The following is a 14,102-nucleotide window of genomic DNA, read 5'->3' on the forward strand; positions in this document are numbered from 1 at the left end:
GAGAAACAATGATACCAAGCACCAGCCTCCTTTTAAAGTGTCCAGTGGTGTCATTCTTACTTAATCATGACTGATTGATTACCAGCCCTGTCCTCATCAACACCCACACCTGTGTTAATGGAACAATCACTAAAACAATGTTAGCTGCTCCTTTTAAGGCAGGAATGCAATGATGTTGAAATGTGCTTTTGGGAGTAAAGTTTATTTTCTTAGCCAATATTGACTTTACAAGTAATTGCTGTTAAGCTGATCACTCTTTATGACATTCTGGAGTATATGCAAATTGCCATTAGAAAAACTTAAGCAGTAGACTTTTAAAAAATTAATATTTGTAGCATTCTCAAAACTTTTGGCCATGACTGTAGTATCTTAGGTTGTTGTGTTTTTCCGTTGATGATGTGTATTGTTCCTGTATATCTCTAGTAAACCCTATTTTCTCCCATAAATGTCTAATTGCTGTCAGTTCTGCTGAAACTGAACAAATATGCAACAAAAAAGTACATCAAAATAACATAAAAAACGCAGCGCGTTTAGATGCTTTTTTGCCAAAAGATGCAGATTTGGTGCAGGAGTTTGATGTGCGTGAAAACCATTTTTTTGTGCAATTTTCTGCTAGGAGATGCTGATTTGGAGCTCGAATTCATACACTAAATTTCTGCACCAAATCTGCATCTCCTGGCAAAAACTGCATCAATGGCGCATAAAAACGCATTTCGTTTAATTGCATTTTTTTGCTAGAACATGCAGATTTTTTTCCAGAAATTGTTTGTATAAATTTCATCACTAAATCTACATCTCCTGGCAAAAAGACACACTTTAGGTGCAATTTTCTGCCAGGAAATGCAGATTTGGTGCTTTATACACCATATTTTTGCACCAAATCTTCATTTACTGGCAAAAAACCACATTAATATCGCATCAAAACAGCATATGTGTGCTCTCTGCCCATTACACAGGGCTCTCCAGTAACAGATCATCTGCAGCCATGGCTGGATCACAGAGGAGTTTGGCCAAAGGCAGCGCAGCTCTAGGACCGGTACCAGAGGGAGTATATCAATTTTACAGCATGAGATTCTGCCCTTTTGCCCAAAGAGCAAGGCTTTCTTGGTCGCCAAAGGAATCAAACATGAAATTATCAACATTACCCTAAAGAACAAGCCGGATTGGTTTTTGAGAGAAAAGTCTGCCTTAAGCTGCAGCGGGCATCATGTTGTCTAATGTGCCCACATGCTGCAACTTCAGTATGTAGCAAAGCCGGGATCATCGTGGGACTGCATATGGATTACATTGGATCTTCAAGGGTGTTTGGGGGTTAATAAAAAGGTTAAAAAGAGTGTGTGTATTTTATTTCAAAGAAGGGATTTTTTCAGTGTCTGTGATTTATTTCTTTACAATTACAGGATTCGTAATTGGGAGGTCTCGTAGACCACTCCACATCACTAATCTAGGGCTTGATAGCAGCTGATAAATCACAGCTGTCATTAACTCTTTATATTACCCTGATTTCCACTGCACCAGGGCAATTGGTATGGGCCAGGTAAAGCACCGGAATTGTCGCATCTAATGGATGCAACAATTCTGCACAGCTGTAGGATACTTTTTTTTTAGAGGGGGGGGCAATAACCATGGCTTCTCCCATCCTAAAAATACCAGCTCCTGTCTATCTGCTTTACTGTAGCTGTTTATCAAAAATGGAGGGACACTGAGAATTTTTCCCCACTCTATTTTGATATCCAGCCATGGTTAAGCTCACAGATGGGAGCTGCAGCTAATGTTTTATCCATGCTGGCTTTCAAAATACGGCAGAGTCTGTCATTTTAAATGTATTTTGTTAACACTACTATACAGCAAACTGACTACAACCAATCACAGATGCGCACACACGGTGGAGGGCATATATAGCAGTCTGCAACCAAACAGAGACACTGGCACAGAGGGTGGAAAGGGGAAACAGTGAATATTGGTAAACCTTAATAAGCAGGCCCAGAAGAGAGTCTGACGGTAGCGTGATCCTCCAGGAAACATAGTATGTCTAACTATCCTGCTTTTATTACCATTTAACTTACATTTACAGCCACCTAGCGCTATCTACAGCCATTTTACATCCCTGAACATCTCAGCCCCATTGAATTGTATGGGGTTCACTGTTCAGGGTCAAGTTCGGCGTCAAGTTGCTTGCCGAACTGGATTTTTCTTCCTATGGTGGTTCGGCAGAACTGAACTTCCACATGCTTGCTTATCAATACTTACACTCTTTAGTACCTTTCATGTAGCACTAAACAATGTATTTAGGCTGGATTAAATAAAGTTCAAATAGCAAGATACCAAGGGGATTCACAGTATTCACAAAAATAGCTGAATCAAGGAGGAGCAGGAAAAACAAAAATATCTCAAAAAGACCTAAAACTTAGCTTTTATTAAGCATGTATATAAAAAAGTGAACAGGGTTCACCAAGGTGAGCATTAAAACCAATGAACAAAACAGCAATTTCTGAGCTGAGCGGCTACCGATGACGCATTACTTCCGGCCCGTATGATCCCTGAGAGTAGGCGTCACGGAATGTTTTGTTTCTGCGCATGCACCAGGGTATAAAGGTAGCTTGTTCCCGGATGCTGAACGCGGCATTTTTGAATTGATGTTCTGTCACACGGATGTGTGTGGTGAGTAGAGATGAGCGAACCGGTCGCGGTTCGGCTCGAGGTTGGTTCGCCGAACGGACCTCCCGTTCGAGTTCGGTTCGTCGAACGTTCGACGAACCGAACTCGAACTGCATAGGAAACAATGGCAGGCAATCCCAAACACAGAAAAACACCTAGAAAACACCCTCAAAGGTGTCCTAAAGGTGACAAACAACTCAAACACATTGGAAAGTGACAAGGACATATACTCATGCGAAAACAAAACAGCTGGACAAGGAAAAAGAGGAGGACACACAGATATAGGCATGGCACGCCCTTCTAAAATCATGTAAATCACCGCAAGGTGACTCCAAGCGGAGTCTCCCTTTTTTCCAAAAATTGGGCCCCACACACACCCACCCCTTCAGTGGCAGCAGTTGTGCCCTAGTTGTACACTTCACAGCTACATTTGCATCAAGCACATTCAAAAATACGCCATTCTTATCCATCCCCAGGATGACACCGGGGTAGGTAGCAAAGTCTTTGCTGACCCATGACTTGTTCATCTTGGCTTCTTTTAAAAACACATCAAGCAAGGGTTACTCCAAGCGGAGTCTCCCTTTTTTCCAAAAATTGGGCCCCACACACACCCACCCCTTCAGTGGCAGCAGTTGTGCCCTAGTTGTACACTTCACAGCTACATTTGCATCAAGCACATTCAAAAATACGCCATTCTTATCCGTCCCCAGGATGACACCGGGGTAGGTAGCAAAGTCTTTCCTGACCCCAGCTCTGTTCATCTTGGCTTCTTTTAAAAACACATCAAGCAAGGGTTACTCCAAGCGGAGTCTCCCTTTTTTCCAAAAATTGGGCCCCACACACACCCACCCCTTCAGTGGCAGCAGTTGTGCCCTAGTTGTACACTTCACAGCTACATTTGCATCAAGCACATTCAAAAATACGCCATTCTTATCCATCCCCAGGATGACACCGGGGTAGGTAGCAAAGTCTTTGCTGACCCATGACTTGTTCATCTTGGCATCTTTTAAAAACACATCAAGCAAGGGTTACTCCAAGCGGAGTCTCCCTTTTTTCCAAAAATTGGGCCCCACACACACCCACCCCTTCAGTGGCAGCAGTTGTGCCCTAGTTGTACACTTCACAGCTACATTTGCATCAAGCACATTCAAAAATACGCCATTCTTATCCGTCCCCAGGATGACACCGGGGTAGGTAGCAAAGTCTTTCCTGATCCCAGCTCTGTTCATCTTGGCTTCTTTTAAAAACACATCAAGCAAGGGTTACTCCAAGCGGAGTCTCCCTTTTTTCCAAAAATTGGGCCCCACACACACCCACCTCTTCAGTGGCAGCAGTTGTGCCCTAGTTGTACACTTCACAGCTACATTTGCATCAAGCACATTCAAAAATACGCCATTTTTATCCATCCCCAAGATGACACCGGGGTAGGTAGCAAAGTCTTTGCTGACCCATGACTTGTTCATCTTGGCTTCTTTTAAAAACACATCAAGCAAGGGTTACTCCAAGCGGAGTCTCCCTTTTTTCCAAAAATTGGGCCCCACACACACCCACCCCTTCAGTGGCAGCAGTTGTGCCCTAGTTGTACACTTCACAGCTACATTTGCATCAAGCACATTCAAAAATACGCCATTCTTATCCGTCCCCAGGATGACACCGGGGTAGGTAGCAAAGTCTTTCCTGATCCCAGCTCTGTTCATCTTGGCTTCTTTTAAAAACACATCAAGCAAGGGTTACTCCAAGCGGAGTCTCCCTTTTTTCCAAAAATTGGGCCCCACACACACCCACCCCTTCAGTGGCAGCAGTTGTGCCCTAGTTGTACACTTCACAGCTACATTTGCATCAAGCACATTCAAAAATACGCCATTCTTATCCATCCCCAGGATGACACCGGGGTAGGTAGCAAAGTCTTTGCTGACCCATGACTTGTTCATCTTGGCTTCTTTTAAAAACACATCAAGCAAGTGTTACTTTAAGCGGAGTCTCCCTTTTTTCCAAAAATTGGGCCCCACACACACCCACCCCTTCAGTGGCAGCAGTTGTGCCCTAGTTGTACACTTCACAGCTACATTTGCATCAAGCACATTCAAAAATACGCCATTCTTATCCGTCCCCAGGATGACACCGGGGTAGGTAGCAAAGTCTTTCCTGATCCCAGCTCTGTTCATCTTGGCTTCTTTTAAAAACACATCAAGCAAGGGTTACTCCAAGCGGAGTCTCCCTTTTTTCCAAAAATTGGGCCCCACACACACCCACCTCTTCAGTGGCAGCAGTTGTGCCCTAGTTGTACACTTCACAGCTACATTTGCATCAAGCACATTCAAAAATACGCCATTCTTATCCATCCCCAGGATGACACCGGGGTAGGTAGCAAAGTCTTTGCTGACCCATGACTTGTTCATCTTGGCTTCTTTTAAAAACACATCAAGCAAGGGTTACTCCAAGCGGAGTCTCCCTTTTTTCCAAAAATTGGGCCCCACACACACCCACCCCTTCAGTGGCAGCAGTTGTGCCCTAGTTGTACACTTCACAGCTACATTTGCATCAAGCACATTCAAAAATACGCCATTCTTATCCATCCCCAGGATGACACCGGGGTAGGTAGCAAAGTCTTTGCTGACCCATGACTTGTTCATCTTGGCTTCTTTTAAAAACAATGTAAGCAAGGGTTACTCCAAGCGGAGTCTCCCTTTTTTCCAAAAATTGGGCCCCACACACACCCACCCCTTCAGTGGCAGCAGTTGTGCCCTAGTTGTACACTTCACAGCTACATTTGCATCAAGCACATTCAAAAATACGTCATTCTTATCCGTCCCCAGGATGACACCGGGGTAGGTAGCAAAGTCTTTCCTGATCCCAGCTCTGTTCATCTTGGCTTCTTTTAAAAACAATGTAAGCAAGGGTTACTCCAAGCGGAGTCTCCCTTTTTTCCAAAAATTGGGCCCCACACACACCCACCCCTTCAGTGGCAGCAGTTGTGCCCTAGTTGTACACTTCACAGCTACATTTGCATCAAGCACATTCAAAAATACGCCATTCTTATCCATCCCCAGGATGACACCGGGGTAGGTAGCAAAGTCTTTGCTGACCCATGACTTGTTCATCTTGGCTTCTTTTAAAAACAATGTAAGCAAGGGTTACTCCAAGCGGAGTCTCCCTTTTTTCCAAAAATTGGGCCCCACACACACCCACCCCTTCAGTGGCAGCAGTTGTGCCCTAGTTGTACACTTCACAGCTACATTTGCATCAAGCACATTCAAAAATACGCCATTCTTATCCATCCCCAGGATGACACCGGGGTAGGTAGCAAAGTCTTTCCTGATCCCAGCTCTGTTCATCTTGGCTTCTTTTAAAAACACATCAAGCAAGGGTTACTCCAAGCGGAGTCTCCCTTTTTTCCAAAAATTGGGCCCCACACACACCCACCCCTTCAGTGGCAGCAGTTGTGCCCTAGTTGTACACTTCACAGCTACATTTGCATCAAGCACATTCAAAAATACGCCATTCTTATCCATCCCCAGGATGACACCGGGGTAGGTTGCAAAGTCTTTGCTGACCCATGACTTGTTCATCTTGGCTTCTTTTAAAAACAATGTAAGCAAGGGTTACTCCAAGCGGAGTCTCCCTTTTTTCCAAAAATTGGGCCCCACACACACCCACCCCTTCAGTGGCAGCAGTTGTGCCCTAGTTGTACACTTCACAGCTACATTTGCATCAAGCACATTCAAAAATACGCCATTCTTATCCATCCCCAGGATGACACCGGGGTAGGTAGCAAAGTCTTTCCTGATCCCAGCTCTGTTCATCTTAGCTTCTTTTAAAAACACATCAAGCAAGGGTTACTCCAAGCGGAGTCTCCCTTTTTTCCAAAAATTGGGCCCCACACACCCACCCCTTCAGTGGCAGCAGTTGTGCCCTAGTTGTACACTTCACAGCTACATTTGCATCAAGCACATTCAAAAATACGCCATTCTTATCCGTCCCCAGGATGACACCGGGGTAGGTAGCAAAGTCTTTCCTGATCCCAGCTCTGTTCATCTTGGCTTCTTTTAAAAACACATCAAGCAAGGGTTACTCCAAGCGGAGTCTCCCTTTTTTCCAAAAATTGGGCCCCACACACACCCACCCCTTCAGTGGCAGCAGTTGTGCCTTAGTTGTACACTTCACAGCTACATTTGCATCAAGCACATTCAAAAATACGCCATTCTTATCCATCCCCAGGATGACACCGGGGTAGGTAGCAAAGTCTTTGCTGACCCATGACTTGTTCATCTTGGCTTCTTTTAAAAACAATGTAAGCAAGGGTTACTCCAAGCGGAGTCTCCCTTTTTTCCAAAAATTGGGCCCCACACACACCCACCCCTTCAGTGGCAGCAGTTGTGCCCTAGTTGTACACTTCACAGCTACATTTGCATCAAGCACATTCAAAAATACGCCATTCTTATCCATCCCCAGGATGACACCGGGGTAGGTAGCAAAGTCTTTGCTGACCCATGACTTGTTCATCTTGGCTTCTTTTAAAAACAATGTAAGCAAGGGTTACTGCAAGCGGAGTCTCCCTTTTTTCCAAAAATTGGGCCCCACACACACCCACCCCTTCAGTGGCAGCAGTTGTGCCCTAGTTGTACACTTCACAGCTACATTTGCATCAAGCACATTCAAAAATATGCCATTCTTATCCGTCCCCAGGATGACACCGGGGTAGGTAGCAAAGTCTTTCCTGATCCCAGCTCTGTTCATCTTGGCTTCTTTTAAAAACACATCAAGCAAGGGTTACTCCAAGCGGAGTCTCCCTTTTTTCCAAAAATTGGGCCTCACACACACCCACCCCTTCAGTGGCAGCAGTTGTGCCCTAGTTGTACACTTCACAGCTACATTTGCATCAAGCACATTCAAAAATACGCCATTCTTATCCATCCCCAGGATGACACCGGGGTAGGTAGCAAAGTCTTTGCTGACCCATGACTTGTTCATCTTGGCTTCTTTTAAAAACAATGTAAGCAAGGGTTACTCCAAGCGGAGTCTCCCTTTTTTCCAAAAATTGGGCCCCACACACACCCACCCCTTCAGTGGCAGCAGTTGTGCCCTAGTTGTACACTTCACAGCTACATTTGCATCAAGCACATTCAAAAATACGCCATTCTTATCCATCCCCAGGATGACACCGGGGTAGGTAGCAAAGTCTTTGCTGACCCATGACTTGTTCATCTTGGCTTCTTTTAAAAACAATGTAAGCAAGGGTTACTGCAAGCGGAGTCTCCCTTTTTTCCAAAAATTGGGCCCCACACACACCCACCCCTTCAGTGGCAGCAGTTGTGCCCTAGTTGTACACTTCACAGCTACATTTGCATCAAGCACATTCAAAAATACGCCATTCTTATCCGTCCCCAGGATGACACCGGGGTAGGTAGCAAAGTCTTTCCTGATCCCAGCTCTGTTCATCTTGGCTTCTTTTAAAAACACATCAAGCAAGGGTTACTCCAAGCGGAGTCTCCCTTTTTTCCAAAAATTGGGCCCCACACACACCCACCCCTTCAGTGGCAGCAGTTGTGCCCTAGTTGTACACTTCACAGCTACATTTGCATCAAGCACATTCAAAAATACGCCATTCTTATCCATCCCCAGGATGACACCGGGGTAGGTAGCAAAGTCTTTGCTGACCCATGACTTGTTCATCTTGGCTTCTTTTAAAAACACATCAAGCAAGGGTTACTCCAAGCGGAGTCTCCCTTTTTTCCAAAAATTGGGCCCCACACACACCCACCCCTTCAGTGGCAGCAGTTGTGCCCTAGTTGTACACTTCACAGCTACATTTGCATCAAGCACATTCAAAAATACGCCATTCTTATCCGTCCCCAGGATGACACCGGGGTAGGTAGCAAAGTCTTTCCTGATCCCAGCTCTGTTCATCTTGGCTTCTTTTAAAAACACATCAAGCAAGGGTTACTCCAAGCGGAGTCTCCCTTTTTTTCCAAAAATTGGGCCCCACACACCCACCCATTCAGTGGCAGCAGTTGTGCCCCAGTTGTACACTTCACAGCTAGATTTGCATCAAGCACATTCAAAAATACGCCATAATTAACCGTCCCCAGGATGACACCAGGGTAGGTAGCAAAGTCTTTCCTGATCCCAGCTCTGTTCATCTTGGCTTCTTTTAAAAACACAGCAAGCAAGGGTTACTCCAAGCGGAGTCTCCCTTTTTTTCCAAAAATTGGGCCCCACACACCCACCCATTCAGTGGCAGCAGTTGTGCCCCAGTTGTACACTTCACAGCTAGATTTGCATCAAGCACATTCAAAAATACGTCATTCTTATCCGTCCCCAGGATGACACCGGGGTAGGTAGCAAAGTCTTTCCTGATCCCAGCTCTGTTCATCTTGGCTTCTTTTAAAAACACAGCAAGCAAGGGTTACTCCAAGCGGAGTCTCCCTTTTTTTCCAAAAATTGGGCCCCACACACCCACCCATTCAGTGGCAGCAGTTGTGCCCCAGTTGTACACTTCACAGCTAGATTTGCATCAAGCACATTCAAAAATACGCCATAATTAACCGTCCCCAGGATGACACCAGGGTAGGTAGCAAAGTCTTTCCTGATCCCAGCTCTGTTCATCTTGGCTTCTTTTAAAAACACATCAAGCAAGGGTTACTCCAAGCGGAGTCTCCCTTTTTTTCCAAAAATTGGGCCCCACACACCCACCCATTCAGTGGCAGCACTTGTGCCCTAGTTGCAAACAGGATGTTTTGATTTGCATCAAGCACATTCCAAATCAACAAGCATTTACTCTCCCCAGGATGACACAGGGGTAGTAAATTCCTTCTGGATCCATGACTTGTTCATTTTGATGAACGTTAGTCTGTCCACATTGTCACTGGACAGACGCGTGCGCTTATCTGTCAGCACACACCCAGCAGCACTGAATACACGTTCAGAGACAACGCTGGCAGCTGGACACGACAAAATCTCCAAGGCGTAAGTTGCGAGCTCTGGCCATTTTTCTAGGTTTGAAGCCCAAAAGGAGCAAGGCTCCAGTTGCACAGTCATGGCATCGATGTTCATTTGGAGATACTCCTGTATCATCCTCTCCAGCCGTTGACTATGTGTCAGACTTGTTGTCTCTGGTGGCCTTGCAAAAGAGGGTCTAAAAAAATTATGAAAAGATTCCATAAAATTGCTGTTACCGGCACCAGATACGGTCCTACTGGTATGGGTAGACTGTTTAAGATGACGAGACCGTCCCATGTTTGTCAAGTTACAACTGGGAGATTCACTCCCTGCACCTGCACGGTTGTTTGGTGGAAAAGCCGAGCTAAGATCTAGTAACAGCTTCTGCTGATACTCCTGCATACGTGCGTCCCTTTCTATGGCTGGAATTATGTCACAAAATTTGGACTTGTACCGGGGATCTAATAGTGTGGCAATCCAGTAGTCATCATCACTTCTAATTTTGACAATACGACTGTCATGTTGGAGGTAGTGCAACAAAAAGGCACTCATGTGTCTTGCGCAGCCATGCGGACCAAGTCCACGCTGTGTTTGTGGCATAGAGGTGCTACCCGTTCTTTCTTCCTCTGACATCTGACCCCAACCTCTTTCAACTGAAATTTGACCAAGGTCTCCCTCATCCGCTGAGTCTTCCATGTCCATGGACAGTTCGTCCTCCATTTCTTCATGTTCTTCTGCACCTTGCTCAACATTTCGCCTGCTACTATGCGCCCTTGTCGATCCCTGTCCCCCTTGGTCCCATGCCTGCTGCGTTGGTGATGATGAACGTCTGGACCTTGGTGATGTTGTTGTCCCTTGCGCATATGAATCCTCCTGTAGTTCCTCCCCTTCATGTTGTCCCACCCCCTGACTCCGAATAGTGTTTAGCGTGTGCTCCAGCATGTAAATGACTGGAATCGTCATGCTGATAATGGCATTGTCAGCGCTAAACATATTCGTCGCCATGTCGAAACTGTGCAGAAGGGTGCATAGGTCCTTGATCTGAGACCACTCCATCAGGGTGATCTGCCCCACCTCTGCATCTCGTTGGCCCAGGCTATACGTCATGGCGTATTGCACCAGGGCTCTGCGGTGCTGCCACAGTCGCTGTAACATGTGGAGAGTTGAATTCCAGCGTGTCGCCACATCGCATTTCAGGCGATGAACCGGCAGGCCAAAAGACTTCTGGAGCGATGCAAGTCGCTCAGCTGCGGCGCTTGAACGGCGGAAGTGAGCAGACAGTTTTCGTGCCCTGTTCAGAAGGCCATCTAGGCCGGGATAGTGTGTTAAAAATTGCTGCACGACAAGGTTCAACACGTGAGCCATACAAGGTACGTGTGTCACCTTGCCCAGGCGAAGGGCCGCACCCAGGTTTGCAGCATTGTCGCACACGGCCTTACCAGGCTGCAGGTTGAGTGGAGACAACCATTTATTAAACTCGGACCGCAGAGCTGACCACAACTCCTCAGCTGTGTGACTCTTATTACCAAGACATGTCAAGCTAAAGACCGCCTGATGCCGTTGCGCTCTGCTGCCAGCATAGTAATGAGGGGTGCGTGATTCCTTCTGCGCAGTGAGAACGCTGGTGGCCTGACCAGGCAGGTTTGGGGCGGAGGTGGAGGACCCAGATGAGGTGGAGGATGCAGAAGCAGTGGCGGAACTTGGACAGACAGAGGATTGACACACAAGTCGTGGGGACGGCAAGACTTGTGCAGCAGACCCTTCACCATCTATCACCATAGTTACCCAGTGCCCAGTCAGCGACATGTAACGTCCCTGTCCATGCTTACTGGTCCAAGTATCGGTGGTGAAATGCACCCGTTCACACACAGAGTTTCTCAAGGAAGCGGTGATGTTGTGTGCGACATGCTGGTGTAGCGCGGGCACACCTTTCTTAGAGAAGTAGTGGCGACTAGGCATCTGGTACTGGGGCACAGCGACAGACATAAGGTCTCTAAAATCCTGTGTGTCCACTAGGCGGAAAGGCAGCATTTCGGTAGCCAACAGCTTACAGAGGGATAGAGTCAACCTCTTAGCTTTGTCATGGGTCGGAGGAAGTGGCCTTTTATTTGACCACATCTGAGGGACAGAGATCTGGCTGCTGTGTGTAGACGGTGTTGAGTAGGGTGTCCCTGGAAAAATGCAGGTTTGTGAGGAAAGTGCAGGCGGAGACATGATGTTGCCTTCATCCAACGTTGGTGCTATCGATGTCTGAGAGAGCTGTACACACTCAATTGTTTCCCCTTCCAAACCAACTGACGACCTTACAAGCAAACTGCCTGTTGCGGTTACAGTGGTGGAAGTTTTGCGTGGAAAAACAGGTGTGACAGCTGTCCCCACAGTCCTAGAAGATGAAGAGCGCGCGGATGCACTGGAAGGGGCGGGCGGTGGATGGTTCGCTCCGCTAGGCCGCATTGCAGCACGGTGAGCTTCCCACCGGGACTTATGATATTTAGTCATGTGATGATTCATGGAAGAAGTTGTCAAACTGCTGAGGTTTTGACCTCTACTAACAGAATCATGACAAATGTTACATATCACATGAGTTGGGCGATCTTTTTCGATGTGAAAAAAGGACCAGGCTAGGCAAGGCTTAGAGGCCATGCGACCTGTTGATCCACCCCGAATAATGCTCATAGGCAGAGTGGTGGCTGAGGATGCAGTTGTAGACGTGCTACCAGTGCTCCGACTCTGTCCAGGAAGGCGCAAGGTAACTTCGTCGTCGGTTGCATCCTCCTCCACCGCCTCTGTTGACCTCCTCGAGTGCCTGACTGGGGGTTGACAGTAGGTGGGATCTAGAACGTCATCATCAATTGTTGTGTTTGCACTCCCCTCCCCCTCAGACCGAGCCTCTTCTTGCCCTGACCGAATATTTAAGTTGTCATCCCAATCGGGTATCTGCGTCTCATCTTCATCAGTATGTTCCTCATTGTCTATAACCACAGGTGTTACAGTTTGTGACAAAGGGTCAACATTATGCTCAGAAACTTGGTCCTCACGGCCTGAATCAGAGTCACAAAGGTTCTGGGCATCACTGCAGACCATTTCCTGTTCTGTACTCACTGTAGCTTGGGAGCAGACCTCTGATTCCCAGGCTATAGTGTGACTGAACAGCTCTGCAGACTCAGCCATCTCAGTTCCACCATACTGTGCAGGGCTGATGGAGACTTCAGAGCTGGGAGAAATCAAGTGTGATTGGGATGACAACTCAGAGGACTGGTGTTTTTTGGATGCGGTACTTGAAGTGGCTGAGAGGGCACTTGTTGGACCACTTGAGATCCATTCAAGCATTTTCCTTTTTTGCCCATCATCTACCTTTGTTCCTCTTGTTCGTGTCCGTAAAAAAGGGAGCACATCGGATTGTCCACAATAAGTAGTAGACATCTTACTTTTGCTAGTAGATGGTCTATCTGCAGCAGATGATAATGGAGCTTTGCCACCTTCCCCACTGACAAAACCTTTTTTGCCTTTTCCACCACGCCTCTTCCCCTTTCCACCAGCATCTGTCATTTTGCCACTCATGTTGATTGCGACAAGATTGTGGACTGAAAATGTGGTAGTAAAAATTGAGAGGTGGTGAAGATTGCAGTGGTGGTCTAGCTTTATTAACAGCAGAATAATAAAGAATAAATATCCCTGACAATGTAACTTAGTTATAATTAGTTGGAGTGTGCAACGCAGGCAGACGTGCTGCAAATGTCTTGGCACTAGTGGGACTAAAGCAAAGTCCAATAGCCACGTATAGGATGCCACTAGGTACACTGAGTGTTTGCTAGTATAATGGCTTAGTTATAATTAGTTGGAGTGTGCAACGCAGGCAGATGCGCTCTGCAAATGTCTTGGCACTAGTGGGACTATAGCAAAGTCCAATAGCCACGTATAGGATGCCACTAGGTACACTGAGTGTGTGCTAGTATAATGGCTTAGTTATAATTAGTTGGAGTGTGCAACGCAGGCAGATGCGCTCTGCAAATGTCTTGGCACTAGTGGGACTATAGCAAAGTCCAATAGCCACGTATAGGATGCCACTAGGTACACTGAGTGTGTGCTAGTATAATGGCTTAGTTATAATTAGTTGGAGTGTGCAACGCAGGCAGATGCGTTCTGCAAATGTCTTGGCACTAGTGGGACTAAAGCAAAGTCCAATAGCCACGTATAGGATGCCACTAGGTACACTAAGTGTGTGCTAGTATAATGGCTTAGTTATAATTAGTTGGAGTGTGCAACGCAGGCAGATGCGCTCTGCAAATGTCTTGGCACTAGTGGGACTATAGCAAAGTCCAATAGCCACGTATAGGATGCCACTAGGTACACTGAGTGTGTGCTAGTATAATGGCTTAGTTATAATTAGTTGGAGTGTGCAACGCAGGCAGATGCGTTCTGCAAATGTCTTGGCACTAGTGGGACTAAAGCAAAGTCCAATAGCCACGTATAGGATGCCACTAGGTACACTAAGTGTTTGCTAG

Source organism: Anomaloglossus baeobatrachus, chromosome 6, assembly GCF_048569485.1.
Source record: "Anomaloglossus baeobatrachus isolate aAnoBae1 chromosome 6, aAnoBae1.hap1, whole genome shotgun sequence".
NCBI classification, from domain to species: domain Eukaryota; kingdom Metazoa; phylum Chordata; class Amphibia; order Anura; family Aromobatidae; genus Anomaloglossus; species Anomaloglossus baeobatrachus.